This window comes from Pinus tabuliformis, chromosome 9 (assembly GCF_031772625.1).
Source record: "Pinus tabuliformis cultivar Carrire ecotype Pingquan chromosome 9, CPIR1, whole genome shotgun sequence".
Classification (NCBI taxonomy): Eukaryota; Viridiplantae; Streptophyta; class Pinopsida; order Pinales; family Pinaceae; genus Pinus; species Pinus tabuliformis.
This window is the reverse complement of record NC_142307.1, coordinates 739,862,788-739,880,039: the sequence shown is the minus strand read 5'-3', so window position 1 is coordinate 739,880,039 and position 17,252 is coordinate 739,862,788.

Sequence of the window (17,252 nt, the reverse complement as noted above, 5' to 3'; positions counted from 1 at the left end):
TGATTTTTTCAAGGCCTTGTAATCAACACACATCTGCCAAGTCCCATCCTTCTTTGACAAAATGGTTATGGGTGACCAACATGATGGTGTACTCGGTCGAATGAAACTTTGTTCCAGTAGTTGCTGCAATTTTTTCTTCACCTCACTTGCTTCTATAATAGTCTGATTTTATAACCCAACATTTGGCAATGGGGAGTCTCAAAATAGCTAGATCTCATTCTCCACTTCCCTCTTGAGTGGTAACCCTTTAGGGTCCCAAAACAAATCCCTATATGCATGTAGCAACTCTTCCAGTTATTGTTTCTACTTCTTAATACACTCTTCTAGGGATTCCTTAGCTCTTACAAAATCTTATATGGACTGATTTTCTCTTAAAAATAGTAAAACATACTTCTTGTTGGAATTGACCAATTTCTTAGCTTGGTTGGAACTTACGAGCAAATTTTTTTACTTGCCTTGGTGTGCATTGATGGTAAACGATTTTTCATCCTTGACGAGGCAGTACTAGTTGGCTCTCCATATAAGTATTGCATCTCACATGTACATGTAGGAACTTCCAAACACCACTCGGTATACATCAAGGGGAACCACATCTAGATCTATTTCATCCATAAAATCAATACTAATGGCAAATCTAATTTTGCATTGTTTTGTTACATTTAACTCTACATCCTTATTTACCCATCCCAATGAATATGGGATTGGATGATCATGAAATTACAATCCCAATTTGTTTACCAACTTTATTGCAATGAGATTCACTTGTGATCCTAATTCAAATAAAGCAACAATATTTGTCTTCTTGACTTGTATCTTTATGTGGAAGAGTTTAGTCATTTCTTTCTCTTCCTGTTGCTGAAGGTTACTCAAGTTCACCTCCATCTCCATTGATTTACATATAATATTCTCATCCACATCCAAGATGATTTCAACTTGGTTACTTGAATCGATGGCCATGAGGTTCTTCTTCTTATTGTATTTCATTTTGTTCTTCAGGTTAAGCTATGGATGCAACTTCCAAGACTTCTCCTTTGTATGGCCGTCATTGTTGCAGTAGTTGTTGGGATCTTTGCACTGGTGTGTTTTGGTTGTCGTCTTTTTATCTTTTTCCCATTTCCACTTCTTCTCCCCGTCCTTATAAGTATCTTGTTTCTCATTTTTCTTGGATCCACTTGATTTCTCTTTCTCCAGCCCTATGTTCTCCAAGTATTGTGCCTATACACAAGCCTCGTCCACCTATTTAGGCTTAGAACAACATCACTTGGTTTTGCAGATAGATGTGTAGATCCCCCAAATAATTTAGAAGTACATTTGGTTTCTTTGGGGATATACCCAACATTATCACCATCATTCGAAACTCTATGGTGTAATCATGTATGTGATACCCTTGCTTTTGCCTAAAGTAGTGCCACCGAATCCACTGGTCAAATTGTGATTTTATGAGGGTTTTGAAGTCCCACCACTTAGTTACTGGAGGATATCCCTCCAACCTCAGGGTATTTGTGTGGCTTTCCCACCAAGTGAGGGCATGGACCTCTAATTTTAGCAACACAATTAAAATATTTTGTACTTCTTCAACATGATGGACATCGAAATAAACTTCTAATTGTTGCAACCAATGATTTAGTTTCAGGGTGTCGATCTCACCGCGGTACAAATTGATATTGACTTATGATTTCATTTTGAACATGGAATGTGAATGATTCAAGACACTCAAACTAGGTTGAATTTTTTTTGGGTCCTTTCTTCGATTGGTTCTTTGTTTCTTCCTGATCTCTTGATCTCCCCTTTGATCTGTCCTTTGCATTCTCCATCTTCTCCAAATATACTGAGCTTATTTCTTAGGGTTAACATGAGGAAATTCATATTATGACTTATATCTACAACTTGTGCTTCTAGCCATGAAAACCTCTCCTCTGCAAGATCACGAGGGTCATTCACAAATTCATCAGCGATGGTTAGGGTTTTATGAATTTTGGCCTAGCTAATCTATATCCCCTAAAAATTTCCACAATATACCCAAATAATCCTACTATGATGCCAATATGATTTGTAAATTGCCATGGATATTCCACTAGACGGTTCGTCACAACAAATCTGATAAAACTATATTTAAAAATATGAAATATGCAATATTAGGGTTTTACTTGTCTTTAAATTTATGGATATGTAAATTACTATTAATTGCATATGCATGAAAATTAAAATTGTGTAGAAAATAAAGAACAATGAAATAAAAATTTAGAAACAATGATTGACACTTTATATGACTTGGGAAACCCTTTTAGAATAAGACCCAACTGGAAGGTGAGGCCGCTCTATTATCTTTCTCAAAATAGAAAATGGCAGCAAGCACAAAAAAATATGGCCAATGATCTATGATCGACTATAGTGTAGAAATCCTCTCAGTCTTCCCTATCTTCTATCCCTCTCAACCATTTTTTCTCATTTATGGAACAAATGTACCCGAAAGAATGGAACCCCTTTTGCTTCTAGTGCCCTGGTTCTAACACTGCCTGATAGCTTACTAGTGGTTAGGTTTGAATACCTCAACTCTTTAACAAAGTTATAGTATGGGCTCTTCTAGAGTCTTATTCATCATAATCACATGGCTAGCCAATTTTCTATGAATATTGGGGGCTGACAGGCTGACATGACATCTTCTTCAATTATGGTGGTGAAAATAGGAAGTTCAACTTCTGAGTGGCAAAAATTTTGCATACGGACTCTGATTGACATGATTTTTGCATTGTTGGAAAGGTATCTATGCGTAGAATATGAAAAATAGGTGTGATGTTAGAGCGTAAAATTTTTATCCCAAAAGTACATCTTTTGATTCCTCCAAATTCCCTTAGAAGGTTTCAGACCTCAATTTTCCAAACTAGGTACCACTTGTAAAAATGGTATTATTAGTTGATTCCTCCACCTTTTTCACTCTAAAAGCATTGAGATTAATGAAAAAAAATATAATGATCCAATCTGGATCACCTGATGTGTTACATTGATCTTTGAAGTGTATATGAGAAAGTTTGTAACACAAAAAATAGCTAATGAAGGATCACCATTATATCTTGTGATCCTATCTAACCAATCTAGAGTTTAATAATTTGATACCCAAGAATACCTTTGAAATCAATGGATTTATATAGTTCATGAAATTCCAAAGGGGACACATTTAAAGAGAATGGATTCTTTCCTGCGATGGAGTCACTAGGTGAGTTAAGTTAATAAAACCTCCAAATCTTACTCACCAAATCTCATTGAAGTTCATATTCGAATACCTTGAGAACGAAATTTCTCCCCAAGAATTGTGCCAAAAACATTATCGCTAATATTCCCTAAAGAAAAAAAGTATTAACCTCACCAATGGGAGAACCTAAGGAAACTATCAGGAAAGGCACCCATTGTCATCTCAGCAGCCTCGCCCCCCATTTTTAGGTTTGGATGTGTGATTTCCTAGCCTAAGGGGGTTTCCCTATGTTTGATTTTGATCTTAAGTTTTTTGTTTTAGTATGAGTCTAAGTGTGACTTGAATTAGATGTTGACGTTTTCTTAGATTTTTGTTGTCATATTAAACAAATATCTGAATCATATGAAATTGTAGCACAATAAAAAACACATTCATGAATCTAAATCCAATCCCATAATTTAAAGAGTAAACACTTGCAAATTAACATTAATGGTTTTTGAGCGAGAAATAACTTCTAAAATGGGTGCTTCTGATGCTATAGTCATCTTTCTCACTAATGTGATTCCAATACAAGAGAGTAATCTTCATGAATACTAATTTTTATTGCACTATAACAGTTAGGTGGGTAAATGGTTGGTTTCACGACTTTGACCTAGGAGGAATTTTGATATAATCAAGGTACATGGAGTGATGTTCATGTTCAATCATGTTTAATGTAATTCTACTTGAATGGGTAACAATAGCGGTAAACTACACTTCCAAGAAGGAAAGCATTTAACTCAATGAGTAGCCTCCTAATGTCATGGGATCTCCCTGCATGTATGAATCCCAAACCTCAGTTTTACTTTCCTAACAATAGATCTTGTTGTTATTTATAGGCAATAGAACACATCTTTATCCTAGATCTCTACATTGATTTCTTTCTCAGAAATGTGCTTACGGGAACTGATCATGTAGAATATCACCATTCATTAAATAACTGATTGAATCCAATGACAAATGAAAATCTCATATGTTCCAAGAAATTTTCAATCATCAAATATGTGTAATGTTAATGCAATTGAAACTTTTTATAAAAGTCCATCACCATGAATCAAATATGCCAATTTAGGAAATTATTCATTATAATTTCCATCACACTTGCACCAAACAATGAAATTTATTTCAAATGGATGTTCCAATTTGATAATTGTTTCAAATACTTAGAAACATGCGACTTAATAACCAATGAAATGTACTTACACAAAGGATGATATAAATGAAATTTTTGAGCTAAGAGGCTCAATCTGCAATCCCGTATGAGATCGATGTGTAATTTTGTCTATGCTCAACTTGGAGTTGACATGTGTCCCTTAAAAAAATACTTTAAATGGAAAAAGATTGTCACTTATCATACAAACATAATGATTATACATATTTGGTTAGTTTTAATTAAAATCATTACAAAACAATAATAATCGCATTCTCATTGTGCTCACTTGGATTGATATTTCAGTTTCACTCTTCCAGTAATAAATAAAATATTTCGATGTAAAGCAGTATAAGGGATTAAATCTATTGACATGTTAATATTTTTTCAAGTTTTACATTTTACAAAGAAATAAAGTCTATATCAACTCTTGAAAAAAACTCTGGAAATGAATGTTGTTTGCTTTGTGTCTTCAAATCTCTAAAATTTTAAATGACATCGATTTATGTTTTGTTCTCAATGTGAGGTGAAGTAAAAAAAAAAACTTTCAAAATATTGATACTCAAGAAAATTGGCACAAATCAAGTAATTAAATTTAGACATACCATAACTCATGTATATGTGATTCAAATTGACTTTTTCACTTGACAACTTGTAATTTTCCTATGCAGGGTGTTGTAGCCCTGGAGACAATTCTTGGGCGTGGGGGAACTAGTGCCCTGAACATCTAAAGATTGATGAAAAATTTAAAGTATGTCGCTGGAGGGATATGCCATGAGAGCTTGCAACGAGTCTTCTAGTTCTGAAACCTATCTTTGGAACCGGACTGGCTAAGATTGATGAGGGTTGCAAAGCTTCAATTAAAAAGTGGCTAGAAGAAAAATGAAGATGAACAAAGTTTAATGACTCAGACAATTAATAATCTTAGTTTTAACCTTGTAGAAAGAATGATGGAAAAGGCCCAAGACATGGAGGAATTTCTAGCATGGTGGAGCGCACATTAAAACTCTTTAAGTATGAAATGCAAGTACCATTCAAGATAAATTCACTTTCATAACTTAAAAATATCCGCGACTTCATTACACACATGCTAAAAGAAGAAAAACATTAATAAATGTTCACACGTTGAAGGAAAAACATAATGTTGCAGTACCCAAAAAATTGGAATCAAAACCGGTTTGTATTCTTCAATTTCATAGAGTTTTCTTCATTACATTGCCTCCTAGCACAGAGAATCCGAACTTATACCATATATTACTCTTTGACTTTATTCCTACCGCTAAACTCTCTATTCTCTAATCAATTATGAAACTGATTCTTGGAACAATTGAAACACTGTTTACCTTTTTGAAAGTTTTCTTTGAAATAATTAAATTATAAAAATATTTTTTTAATATCATATCTATATATATATATATATTAAATATGACACCTTTTATATAGGAGTCGTGTACGAAGGCGGAGGAATTTCCTAGATGGTCAAAAGTGACCAGAATTCGGTAAAAAAAAAAATCAAAAAAATCTTGTAGAGGCAATGTTTGAATCATGTTTTTGATGGTAGAAATGGATTCAGCTCCATCAAAAACTTCTAAGGCACCTAAAATTATGAAATTTAGCAACATTTACTTGGATTTACAATTTTTTTTTTCGAAATATGACCAGAATTTCCTTAACTTTCAGGGCAAAAAGGCAGTCTCATTAGACTATATATATATATATATATATATATATATATATAAGGTTTTTAGATCAAACAAAAACATTAAATGTGTGGGTCGACTCTCATCAACCACATGTAAACCACTTGTGGTTTTGTAAAACAAGATACCTCTCTCAGGGGTTCTTTTGGAAGTTTTTGGAGATGAGGAGGGTGCCTTGGGATAAATGCTAGCCCTCGATATGGTGATAAGTGGTTTAGCCAAACCACTTCCCGGGGGCTCCCCTTAACATTTAAACCACCAGGAACTTGATAGTGTTTAGCAGAGTTAGGTTCCCTATAGGGCTTCTAACATAACTCAGGGGTTCGTTCTAGGCCCAATACATCTCATTGATACTTTCACACTGATCAATCTCTTCAAAACCCACCTCTTATACCGCCCAACCTCCAACCAATTGGCAATATAGGAAAGAAAAATGTAACCACATCTGGCTTTTTCTCTCATGATATCACCATCGATTTAGATATTAACACCATGACCATTAATAGTAGACTTTGCATCCATAAATGTAATGCATATTTCCATGCTCCATGTTGGAATGCTAAGAGAAGAGCTTGTGACAAACTATCCTCTCTCCACAGTGAAAATATTTTAATGTTTTTGTTTATATGGTCACCTGCTTCATAAAAGTTTATATGCAACATTTTTCCCACAACTTTTTGACGTGTAGTGCACTTGTTTTGGCACCAACTTTGTTATCATTCATTGTTGGCACGATTGGTGGGCTTAGGTTGTTGAGTATGATTGGTGGGCTTAGATAGGTTAAAAACCAGACTGTCCACAAATAAGGGGTCTTATACATCAATTTGGTGTTTGGCTTGGCCGTGACCTTAAAATTGGATAATAATAACCTTAAAATTGGATAATAATAATAATAAGTTTATGAGCTGAAAAAGTCAACAAGATTTTATTGAAAAATTCGACTTGGAGACTAGGGTTGAAACCTAATATAGATTTTACTACAAAACAACTATAGTTCTACTCCCTTGCATGTTTATTCACGGGTCTCCAATGACCTCAACTAAAGTTCTAGTTCTACTCCCTTGCATGTTTGACATGTAGTAATTAAATTAAATAAGTATGGTCTCAACCAGTATTACCACGAACATACAAAGAGTTATGTCCTTAACCTACAAAAAGTTAAGAATGCATGGAATCCTCCACACTTGTCAACTCTCATAAAGAGAGTATAAGCAAACACTTTACTACCTTTAAGTTTTTATAACTGCGCGTGGAGAATTTTCAACATGTGATTGTATTGACACTAAAATACTTAGGAGTTAGGAGTTGTCTTTAGTGTGATTTTTTGGACTTTCCGGTGCCGAATCCGGCTAAAAAATTGAGGTGAAATATTGATTTGTGTGATTTAAATTGGCTTTTTGAATGTATATATGGATTCAACACCCTAAAAAATCCATAGGGCACTTCCACTGTGCATGGGTTACCCATCAAGCTTGTGATTTCAATAAATTCCTGCTGAATTTTACAAAAAATAGTCTAGAAAAACCTTCCAGAAAAACTTCCAAAAAATCACACTAAAAACAAGTCGAAATACTTATATTGTGAACGTACAAAAAGTTAAGAATGGATGGAATCCTCCGGGCCAGTATTCTCACCCACGGCGTGTCCAAAGATGAAGCTTAAAGGTATTTGAAAAATGTTCAATAACATGGTCAATAAATTTACATGACCACATAAACTTTCCAAAGGCCAAACTCCTTTAGAGAGAAACTAGAAACTAGCTTGTGGAGGCTAGTTTTCGCTAATGTCTCCAGCGGTCGTGAGTTTATTTCATAACTTCTAGAAATGAAAAGCTGGCTTAAAATTGCTCTAAAATTTTTGATTTTTTCTAGAAATAAAATGTTGGCTCAAAATTGCTCCAAAAGTTTTGATTTTTTGCTATGCAAGATTTAGCTAAAACAAAGGGATAAATCGTCACTTATCAACAAAATGATGGCTCGAATCTGGCTGTGTTTGTAGAGGAAACTCAGGTTTGATAGAGAAGCATTGATTTAGGAGTGTTGCATGGTTTTTCAACTACGTGCACTGACTGCTCTAAGTAGGATACCAACTATGTTTGATCGCATGACGTTCTCTATGTATTGGTCGAATAGGGGTGCTGTGGATTTCCCTTCCACATGGAGTGAGTCGAATAGGTTTCGACATGAGGTTGCAAGGTCAATTGGCCGAACTAGGTCAAGATACGATCTTGTTGGATTGAGAAGATACCTATTTCCTACAGAGGTTTATTATGCTTCTACGGGATAAATTTGAGTGATATGAAAAAGGTGTTGTCTAACGAGGTGACAATTTGTTTTGAACAATGAATTTCTTATTGAATTTAACAAGAATTGTTTCAAGAAATTCGAGAATGTGAGAGAGCTTTTGGATCAATTTTTTTATAGTGGAAATGAATTTAACACCATCAAAAACCCCTTAATGTGTTTGAATAACAATTTTTATGATGGAAATAGATTCAACACCATCAAAAGCCCTTGGGACACCCAAAATCCTAAAACTTCATAATTGTAACTTAGATTTCCAAAAACTTACACCATTTTTTTTCAAAATCATACCAAAATTTTCATTATTTTTCAGGAAGATGTTACCTCCTTAGACTATTCTATAGAGAAGTCAAATTGAGTGGATTTTAGGACGCAGGATCAGTAAGAATTGTGATAGGGTAGGCTTCGATGCCCCTTCCAACTTTAGTTTAAATTTGTACTTTACTCGTGTATATATATAATAACCTAAAATCTATTTAAAAAGAAATTAATTAAAAAATATTTTAAATGAAATTAAATCTAACTTATTATTAAAATTAAAATCTACTTTTGACAAGTTGAGAACCTAAAACTCAAAAAAATAAATTAAGATCTAAATAATAAAACTAAATATTTAAATCTATAATTTAATTCAAAATTGGTTTAATTTAATTATAAATTAGTTACAAAAGCCCCACCCATATTAAAATTAGGGAAATGGGTTTGGATATGGGAATGGCTCTATGACCCCTGAGGGTCCACCTATAAAGCTTGAGTATTTTCTCACTATGTCAAGGGTAAGGGTTTCTAGCTCCAGCTCAGGTCTAAGTTATTTTTCTTTCCTTACTCCATGTCTTATCCACTCTCCTTGTTTTTCATATTACTCTTCATTCCTCCATGTTCTTTTCACATGGTGGCTTGGTATCATTCCCTTTTGGATCTTCACCCTCTGACTTTCTATTGACATGGAATATTGGACGGGAGGATGAGGTGGATTACACATCCAACCACATCTCCCTCACTGCTTTTGTCTCCCAACATGAATTTAACACACGACATTCTCATGCTTTGAACACTCTTCTATTGTTTTCTACATATGCCCCTTCCTCATCCTTGTTTACATGAGTTTCCTGGCACCAAACATTTCCTCCTTCCTTCCCCAAATTAGACTCCCTCTCTCCTTCTCATTTGCCTCTTCACTATGTTCTTGACACTTGCCCCCTCTCCCTTTCGTCCCTAAGGAACCATGTAATCCTTATTTTTTTCTTTCCTCCCCTATCAACTCTCTATTGCTCTCTACTCAGGGAAAAGATGGAAGCTCAGGTAAGCAGAGAATGAAGTGCATTTGGCATTAGACAAGTTTGGTCAACTTCATGGTCAACAAAGAAATCAACATTTCATAAGTTATGGATTATTTAGGAAAAAATGTAGGGGGTCAATTCAATGGAAGCATTATCAAATTATTTGGAATTGGAGGTTTGCTGATAGAAAAATGGAATCCCACACTCAATTACTCTCCAATTTATCATCTGCTTCCTCGTGGGTGGCTAGTCTTCATTTTTAGTTTTGATGAGGATACAATAGAATAATGGGGCATAGTTGGTCGTGGGGAAAATATGGTCTTTTCCTTCAACATTGGTATGTCAATTTTGACCCATCCAGGGAGCCTATGGACTCCATCAAAGTTTGGGCCATCCTGTTAGGTTTTCCCCTTACCTTTTGGGAAGTTGATATTCTCATATCTTTGGGAAACAAGATTGACTCCTTCATTAATTGGAACTTGGTTGGGAATCAACACTTGATCACAAATGGGAACCATGAAGAAGAACAATTGATCGATAATGTGTCATACCATTCTCCACTGACCCAAAGTCAGTCTCAAAGTGTGTACCACTGGCCCCAGACCAGTCTTCAACTGACCTGGAGTCAGTGTCATAGTAGGTACAACTCCTACCACTGGTCCCAGACCAGTACTCTACTGACGCGAAGTCAGTCTCAGAGTATGTACCACTGGTCCCAGACCCGTCCTCAACCGACCCGAAGTCAGTGTCATAGTGGGTAAAACACCTACCACTGGTCCCAGACCAGTATCATTGATCCTAGATCAATGAAGGTCATCCTAGCATAGGGAGTACGGTAGATACAATGATGCATCCATCGGTACTACTATGGTCCCTATCCTCACTTCCCTACTCATTAATCAGATGAGAGGTACTTCCCATGAGTCCCAGACTGCATGGGTAGGATGCCTCGACAAGAGAACTTAATCAATCCTATCCTCACAGGAGAACTAATCATCCTTCTACACAATCGCCATGGAGAACACATCATCCAGGCCTCACAGGAGAACTAATCATCTTGCTACACAATCGCCATGGAGAACACATCATCTAGACCTCACAGGAGAACTAATCATCCTGCTACACAATCGTCATGGAGAACACATCATCCAGACCTCACAAGAGAATTAATCATCCTGCTACACAATCGTCATGGAGAACACATCATCCTAACCTCACAGGAGAATTAATCATCCTGCTACACAGGGGAGCGAATCATCCTGTCCCACAAGAGAGCGAATCATCTTGTCCCACAAGAGAGCGAATCAACTTGTTCATAGGAGAGCGAATCATCCTGTCCACAGGAGAGCAAATCATCTTGTCCCACAAGAGAGCAAATCATCTTGTCCCACAAGAAAGCGAAACATCTTGTTCACAAGAGAGCGAATCATCTTGTTCACAGGAAAGCGAATCATCCTGTCCACACGAGAGCGAATCATCCTGTCCCACAAGAGAGTGAATTATCTTGTCCCACAAGAGAGTGAATCATCTTGTCCCACAAGAGAGCAAATCATATTGTTCACAGGAGAGCGAATCATCCTGTCCACAGGAGAGCGAATCATCCTGTCCACAGGAGAGCGAATCATCTTGTCCCACAAGAGAGCAAATCATCTTGTCCACAGGAGAGAGAATCATCCTATCCATAGGAGAGCGAATCATCTTGTCCCAGTGCACACCACCAGGGGAGGGTGAGTCACCTTGTGGTCGTATGTTGCTTTAGTAAGAAACGCATGCCCCTAGAGCTCCCAGAGCTCAATGTATGCAACATGCAAGACCCTTTTACAAGGGTCTCTCGATGACTCCAAGTCGTTCGGAAAAATCACAAATTTGATCTTTCCCCAGGGCTCTAACAAAGTGTAGCGACCTGTACATCATCTCAGTGCAATGGAGCCTTCTTTCTCATCGACATACCATATCCCAGATAAGGCAGTATCTGATGTCTATCTGCTGGAGCAATCATTGAATATGAGATTCCTCAATAATCAAATCCCACCTCTGGTTGTCACAGAGAATCACAGTGGTATTCATCATGTGTACTTACTGAAGAGTTTCCACAACCAGGCAACTTCATATGAGGTCATACTCGTAGTTATGTATCCGGTCTCGACGGTACTTATAACAACCGATTTTTGCTTCTTGCTCATCCATGATATCGAAGCAAAATACAAAGAGAACCAACATTGGGAAGTGCTCTAGTGATCCTCCACATTGCCTGCCCAGTCAACATTCGAATAATCATGCAGTTTTCATATTTCTGGCAGTGTATCTCAATCCATGAGAGATTGTGCCTGAAGATATCTTAGAGGATTCTTGGCACCAATCCAGTGAGGCTCAACCAAATATGATCTCACCATGCTGACTGCAAAACATATGTCCAGACAGAAGTTCACCAAGAACATCAACGTGATTGCGTTTATGAAACTCAGAGGCATTTCCCAAATCTGGTCCGACATCACTACCATATAACTTCTGAAAGTTAATATCCTCAAGGTAGTCACAGGCTTGCAGTTTATCATTCCACATTCAGAATCCAACTCCCTCTTACTTCTGCAAATGAGAGGGTCTACACCTGTTAGAAATAGGTCGTCTTTATGAGGTGCTAGTATGAGAGGTCTATCATCCACAACCTTCGGGTAATGGTTTGGATTGGTTTCACTCCTAGTGAATCTCAGCTTCATCAAACAACTATCAATCCTCTCATACTACGCCCGGGGTGTTTTGCTTCAAGCCATAGAGGGCTTTCTTCCACCTGTATACATGAGATTCCCGTTCATGAATCTCAAACTCCATGGGTTGTTCCAAACCTGTGGACCTGCTACATGAGGGGAATGGTCCCCTTGTAAGATTTTCCTTTGGTACATCTCAGACATGTACCTTCATGCTCTTTTTGAATTCAGGCATCCCGGTCACCATCTGACTCACAGACCTCTAGTGCTGAGTCAATGGACATGGTCCCTAGTGGACTTGATACAACCCTGAACTCTAAAACATCTTTGAAAAATCTATTTTCAAACACGTACCTTTCCATCGATGAGTGCCACCTTGAAACCTTAAACTTCCATTTCCGAGATGGACACCAGGTTCTTCTTGCGATCAGGTACATAAAAGAGATTTTGGGGTTCCTTGCTTTCTTTGAAGAGTCGACCATTTCCTTGATGAACTGCATTACTTATCATTCCTCTGATAATTGAAGATGTCCCTGGAATGATTGTTATCTTCATCAAGAGATGTGTCTCTACTATTCAGACACTCCTTTGCATGATGGCCGAACTTATTGCAACCAAGGCATCTGCCTTTCCTTCCACCCTTAGATCTGAACTTCCCAATGAAGTGATCTTCTGCTGTGCGATTCTAATAATATCCTCTACTTCCACTTCACCCTTAGCGAACTTAGAAGAGAGATGTGGAACTCATTGATCCTTTTGTCTTGTCCTATTGTCTTTGGTGATTGCTCTTTCACTCTTGCTTGGGCATTGTCTTCACCTCAGCTCTGATACCATGTTAATTTTAAGTGTGTTCTATGCTAGAGAAATTTATTTCAGTTTCTTTTCCACATTAGCAATCACATTAGCATAAAGTAAACGACAGATAGAACATAAATATAAATCACAGAAGACAAGCCAAGACAAGAGGACACAAGATGTGGCACTAGCCAGGAACAAAACCCATAATGTGGGGAAACCCTTGATCAATTCTTCTTTTATGTTCTTCAAAGTATAGCAGAGAAAGTGAGAGAGATAGTACATTTATAATAGAAGTCAATCACTTTGACTTTTGATATCGACATGAGATTAGTTGAAGACATATTGCTTCAACTGATTCTCTAAGGTGACTCATTCACCTATCATAGTGCTGCATCTCATCTATTTGCTGCACATTACCGTGTGACACCTTGCTGTACTGTCACATGTGTTGAACCTAGATGACTAAGTTGCTCTCATCTTCATGTTGCTCATCATGCTACATCTTCCATGGTCTTATTCATCATCAAGATGCCCATGCTCATGATCTCATTCATCATTACGCTGCCCATGCTCATATCATCATGCATCATTATGCTGCCCATGCTCATATCATCATGCTGCTTATTATGCTGCCCATGATCTCATACATCATGCTGCCCATACTCATATCATCATGCATCATTATGCTGCCCATGCTCATATCATCATGCTGCTTATTATGCTGCCCATGATCTCATACATCATGCTGCCTTCCTTCAGAGACATATGCTCCAGCTGTTCTGGTAGTTCTCGGTAGTTTCGGCTTTTCCGGTAGTTCTGGCTTTTCCAGCAGTTCCAACAGTTCCGACATTTCCGACTTTTCCGGCTTTTCTGATTTTTCAGGCAATGTCTGCTTTTCCGACAGTTCCAACTTTTTTGGCTTTTCTGGTAGTTCCAACTTTTCTAGCTTTTCTGACTATTCCGACAATTTCGGCTTTTCCGGCTTTTCCTTAGGATCTCTCCTCCTACTAAAACCCAAAGATAAGTAGAGAGAGGAAGAGATCCAAGTGTGTGTAGAAATGACTTGAAGTCCTCTTCTATTTTTACTAAAACGTATAGGTTGAGTAGACATCACTGTTGGGCTTCTGAGCCTACATAAGTTGTTGGCCGACTTAACAATTTGTCCATAACATAAATAAATTCATAACTTCATAAATACTTATCGGAATCGGATGATCTTTAAATCAATCCTACATTTCTCAATGAGAGGGATCCGATAAAAATATCAGCTGCCATAAATAATATGACCCACATGGAGTTTGGCCCTAGTTGCCAATTTTAACACAAACTATTAGTAACATCATATAACATAATAGTTTCATCATATAACCATCTATTCATTTCCAATATTCCATAGCATTAGAAAGACATCAAAACATAAGCCCAAAAATTTGTATGTACAGATCAAGTAATAATCACATCAAATTAGATAAAAGGCCTATATCATATCTTCCATAAATGTATATGTTAATCAATTGGTTAATACTGTAACCATAATGTATTCATATAAGTCAAATTAAATCAAAGAAAAAGATGGTTTTACATACATCTTCTCGTCAAGAAACTTTGTCTCAAAGTTACTAAATAATTGATGACACATCCTATTCATGTTTTCCTAAGTAATAAATCAATACTATAACTATCCCATTGTAATTTTACCTATTCGAACAAATGATGCAAAAGTTATCAATTTTTTTGGTCTAGTACGCAGATAAATTCGACTTTCAAGCATCAATCCTCTGACATCTGAGACGGGCTCACATCAAGACATGAAAAATGTTTAAAATATAATGATGCAAAACAAAGACAAAAAACATCATGTAACCTAGAGATGATAGTAATGTAAGATAATGAGCAATAGATCTTATTCTTTCAGTGATCTTAAATGGTCCCATGTATTGTGGCGACAACTTGGCTGCCTTACCAAATTTAATCTAACTGTTTTGTAGTCTAACTCACAAATATACTTTCTCTCCTTTATAATATCTGTCTATTCTATTACACCTACATAACTTTTCAATCTATTTTAAATTTATTTAGATGATTCACAAATTGCCTTCATTTCCATGTCTCTTTCTTGAATCATTTCTAGACTTGTTGAAACTCTTTTTTTGTTTTTTAAATAAAAACATTTATTTCATCATATAAATGAGGAGAACTGACCTAAAGATGGCCATAGACAGAGAAGATGACATGCCTAAGGATGGCTATAAAACAAAATACAAAACACATAAAATATCGTCGACATTAACAAAGAAGAGCATAATGTAAAGACAATACTAACAAAACATCAGAGTCACCACCATCGCCAACCACGAATGCCATAGAGCTAAGGGAAACAATCCATAAAGCCACAAAGCTGCCAATGTCGAACTTTCTACATCAAAATGACGATATTGCCCATTAAAATTTTATTTTAACTCTATTCCAAATAAAAATATTTTTATAAATCCCACTACACAAAATTTTTAAATGTACAATCTTTCTTAAACTCTAATAATAATTATTATATACAAATTCCATAAAAAAATATAGACTATCCCAATAATTCTACCTGGCTTATTATTTATAGGGAAAATAAGCTCTTAATACTCATTTAACTCTTTTTGTTTATCAATCTATTTTAAGATGATATGCCATTTAAAATTAAGCTGCAAACCCTAGAATCTAATCTAAAATTGTGAAGCGTAGAATCTAATCTAAAGCCTTTCCACAACTATTAAAATTCTTGATATTTCTATGCTTAATAGATATTTCTTTTAATAAAATGTATTTTTTTTCTTTTGTCAAAATATCCTCCTCTACTAAGATTTAGTTATGTTTCATTGTTATATGCAAATCCACTATGAAGTCTACCTTGATTTCCACAACTATTAAAATTCTTGATATTTCTATGCTTAATAGATATTTCTTTTAATAAAATGTATTTTTTTTCTTTTGTCAAAATATCCTCCTCTACTAAGATTTAGTTATGTTTCATTGTTATATGCAAATCCACTATGAAGTCTACCTTGATTTTGGTATTACATGTGCTTGTAAAAAACATGTCGGATAACTGGGTGTTTGAATAAATGTATCAATGTTCACGAAAAACAACAAGCCATGAGCATTCATGAGTATTATGGAATGAGTTTTTTTCTCATCTGGTTTATGAGGGTATTTAAAGGTTTATAATTTTTGAGTGATTTATGAGTCTTAAAAATGAGGTCTTATTTGGAGGGGTTCAGCGTCTCTTTTTGAGTGATTTATGAGTCTTGAAGTTGAGGCCTTGTTTGGAGGGGTTGAGCTGAGGCCTTGTTTGGAGAGGTTGAGCATATTTTTTTCAAGAATGTTGTAATTGGTTAGTTTAAGTAAGGGATGGAAAATGGGCTACTAGGGGTAGTGGAACTTCAAAGGAGTTTCCAATATTAGGGGCTTAATGGCAAGAAAGTTTAAGAGGACAGTGTCTACCAAAGACAACTCAAAACCCTAGGTTTATAATTCTATTGAATAGTTTGGAAGAACACCATAGACGAACGAAAGATCATGTTTTTATTTATAAGTTTGTGGGAAGATGGCCAACTAAATGAGGGCTACTCAAAACCCTAGGTTTATAATTCCACTGAATAGTTTGGAAGAACAACAGAGACAAATGAAAGATCATTTGTGGGAAGATGGCTAACTAAATGAGGGCTCGAGAGATGGATTAAACAAAAATGGCAACCCAAAGGAGAAGTGGAACTGAAATTAAGACCGAAGGGATTTTTCACAGTGATCTTTTTAAATCTAGAAAATAAGAACAGGGTTTTCAAAGAAAGACTCTATTTCTTTATTAATGTTGGTTTGTATATGTGTCATTGGAAAGAGTGCTTTAACCCATACACAGAAGAGTTTATGGCAGCGCTATTCTGGATTTCTAGATACCTGAGATTTTGGAGAGAATTGCTAATGTTATCCAGAAATTTGTAAAAGTTTAGGAATCGACCCAACAAGAAAAGACAATGTTTTATGCACGGCTATGTATTTACATGAACACCTCCCCATTATTACCAGCTTCCATATATCTTGA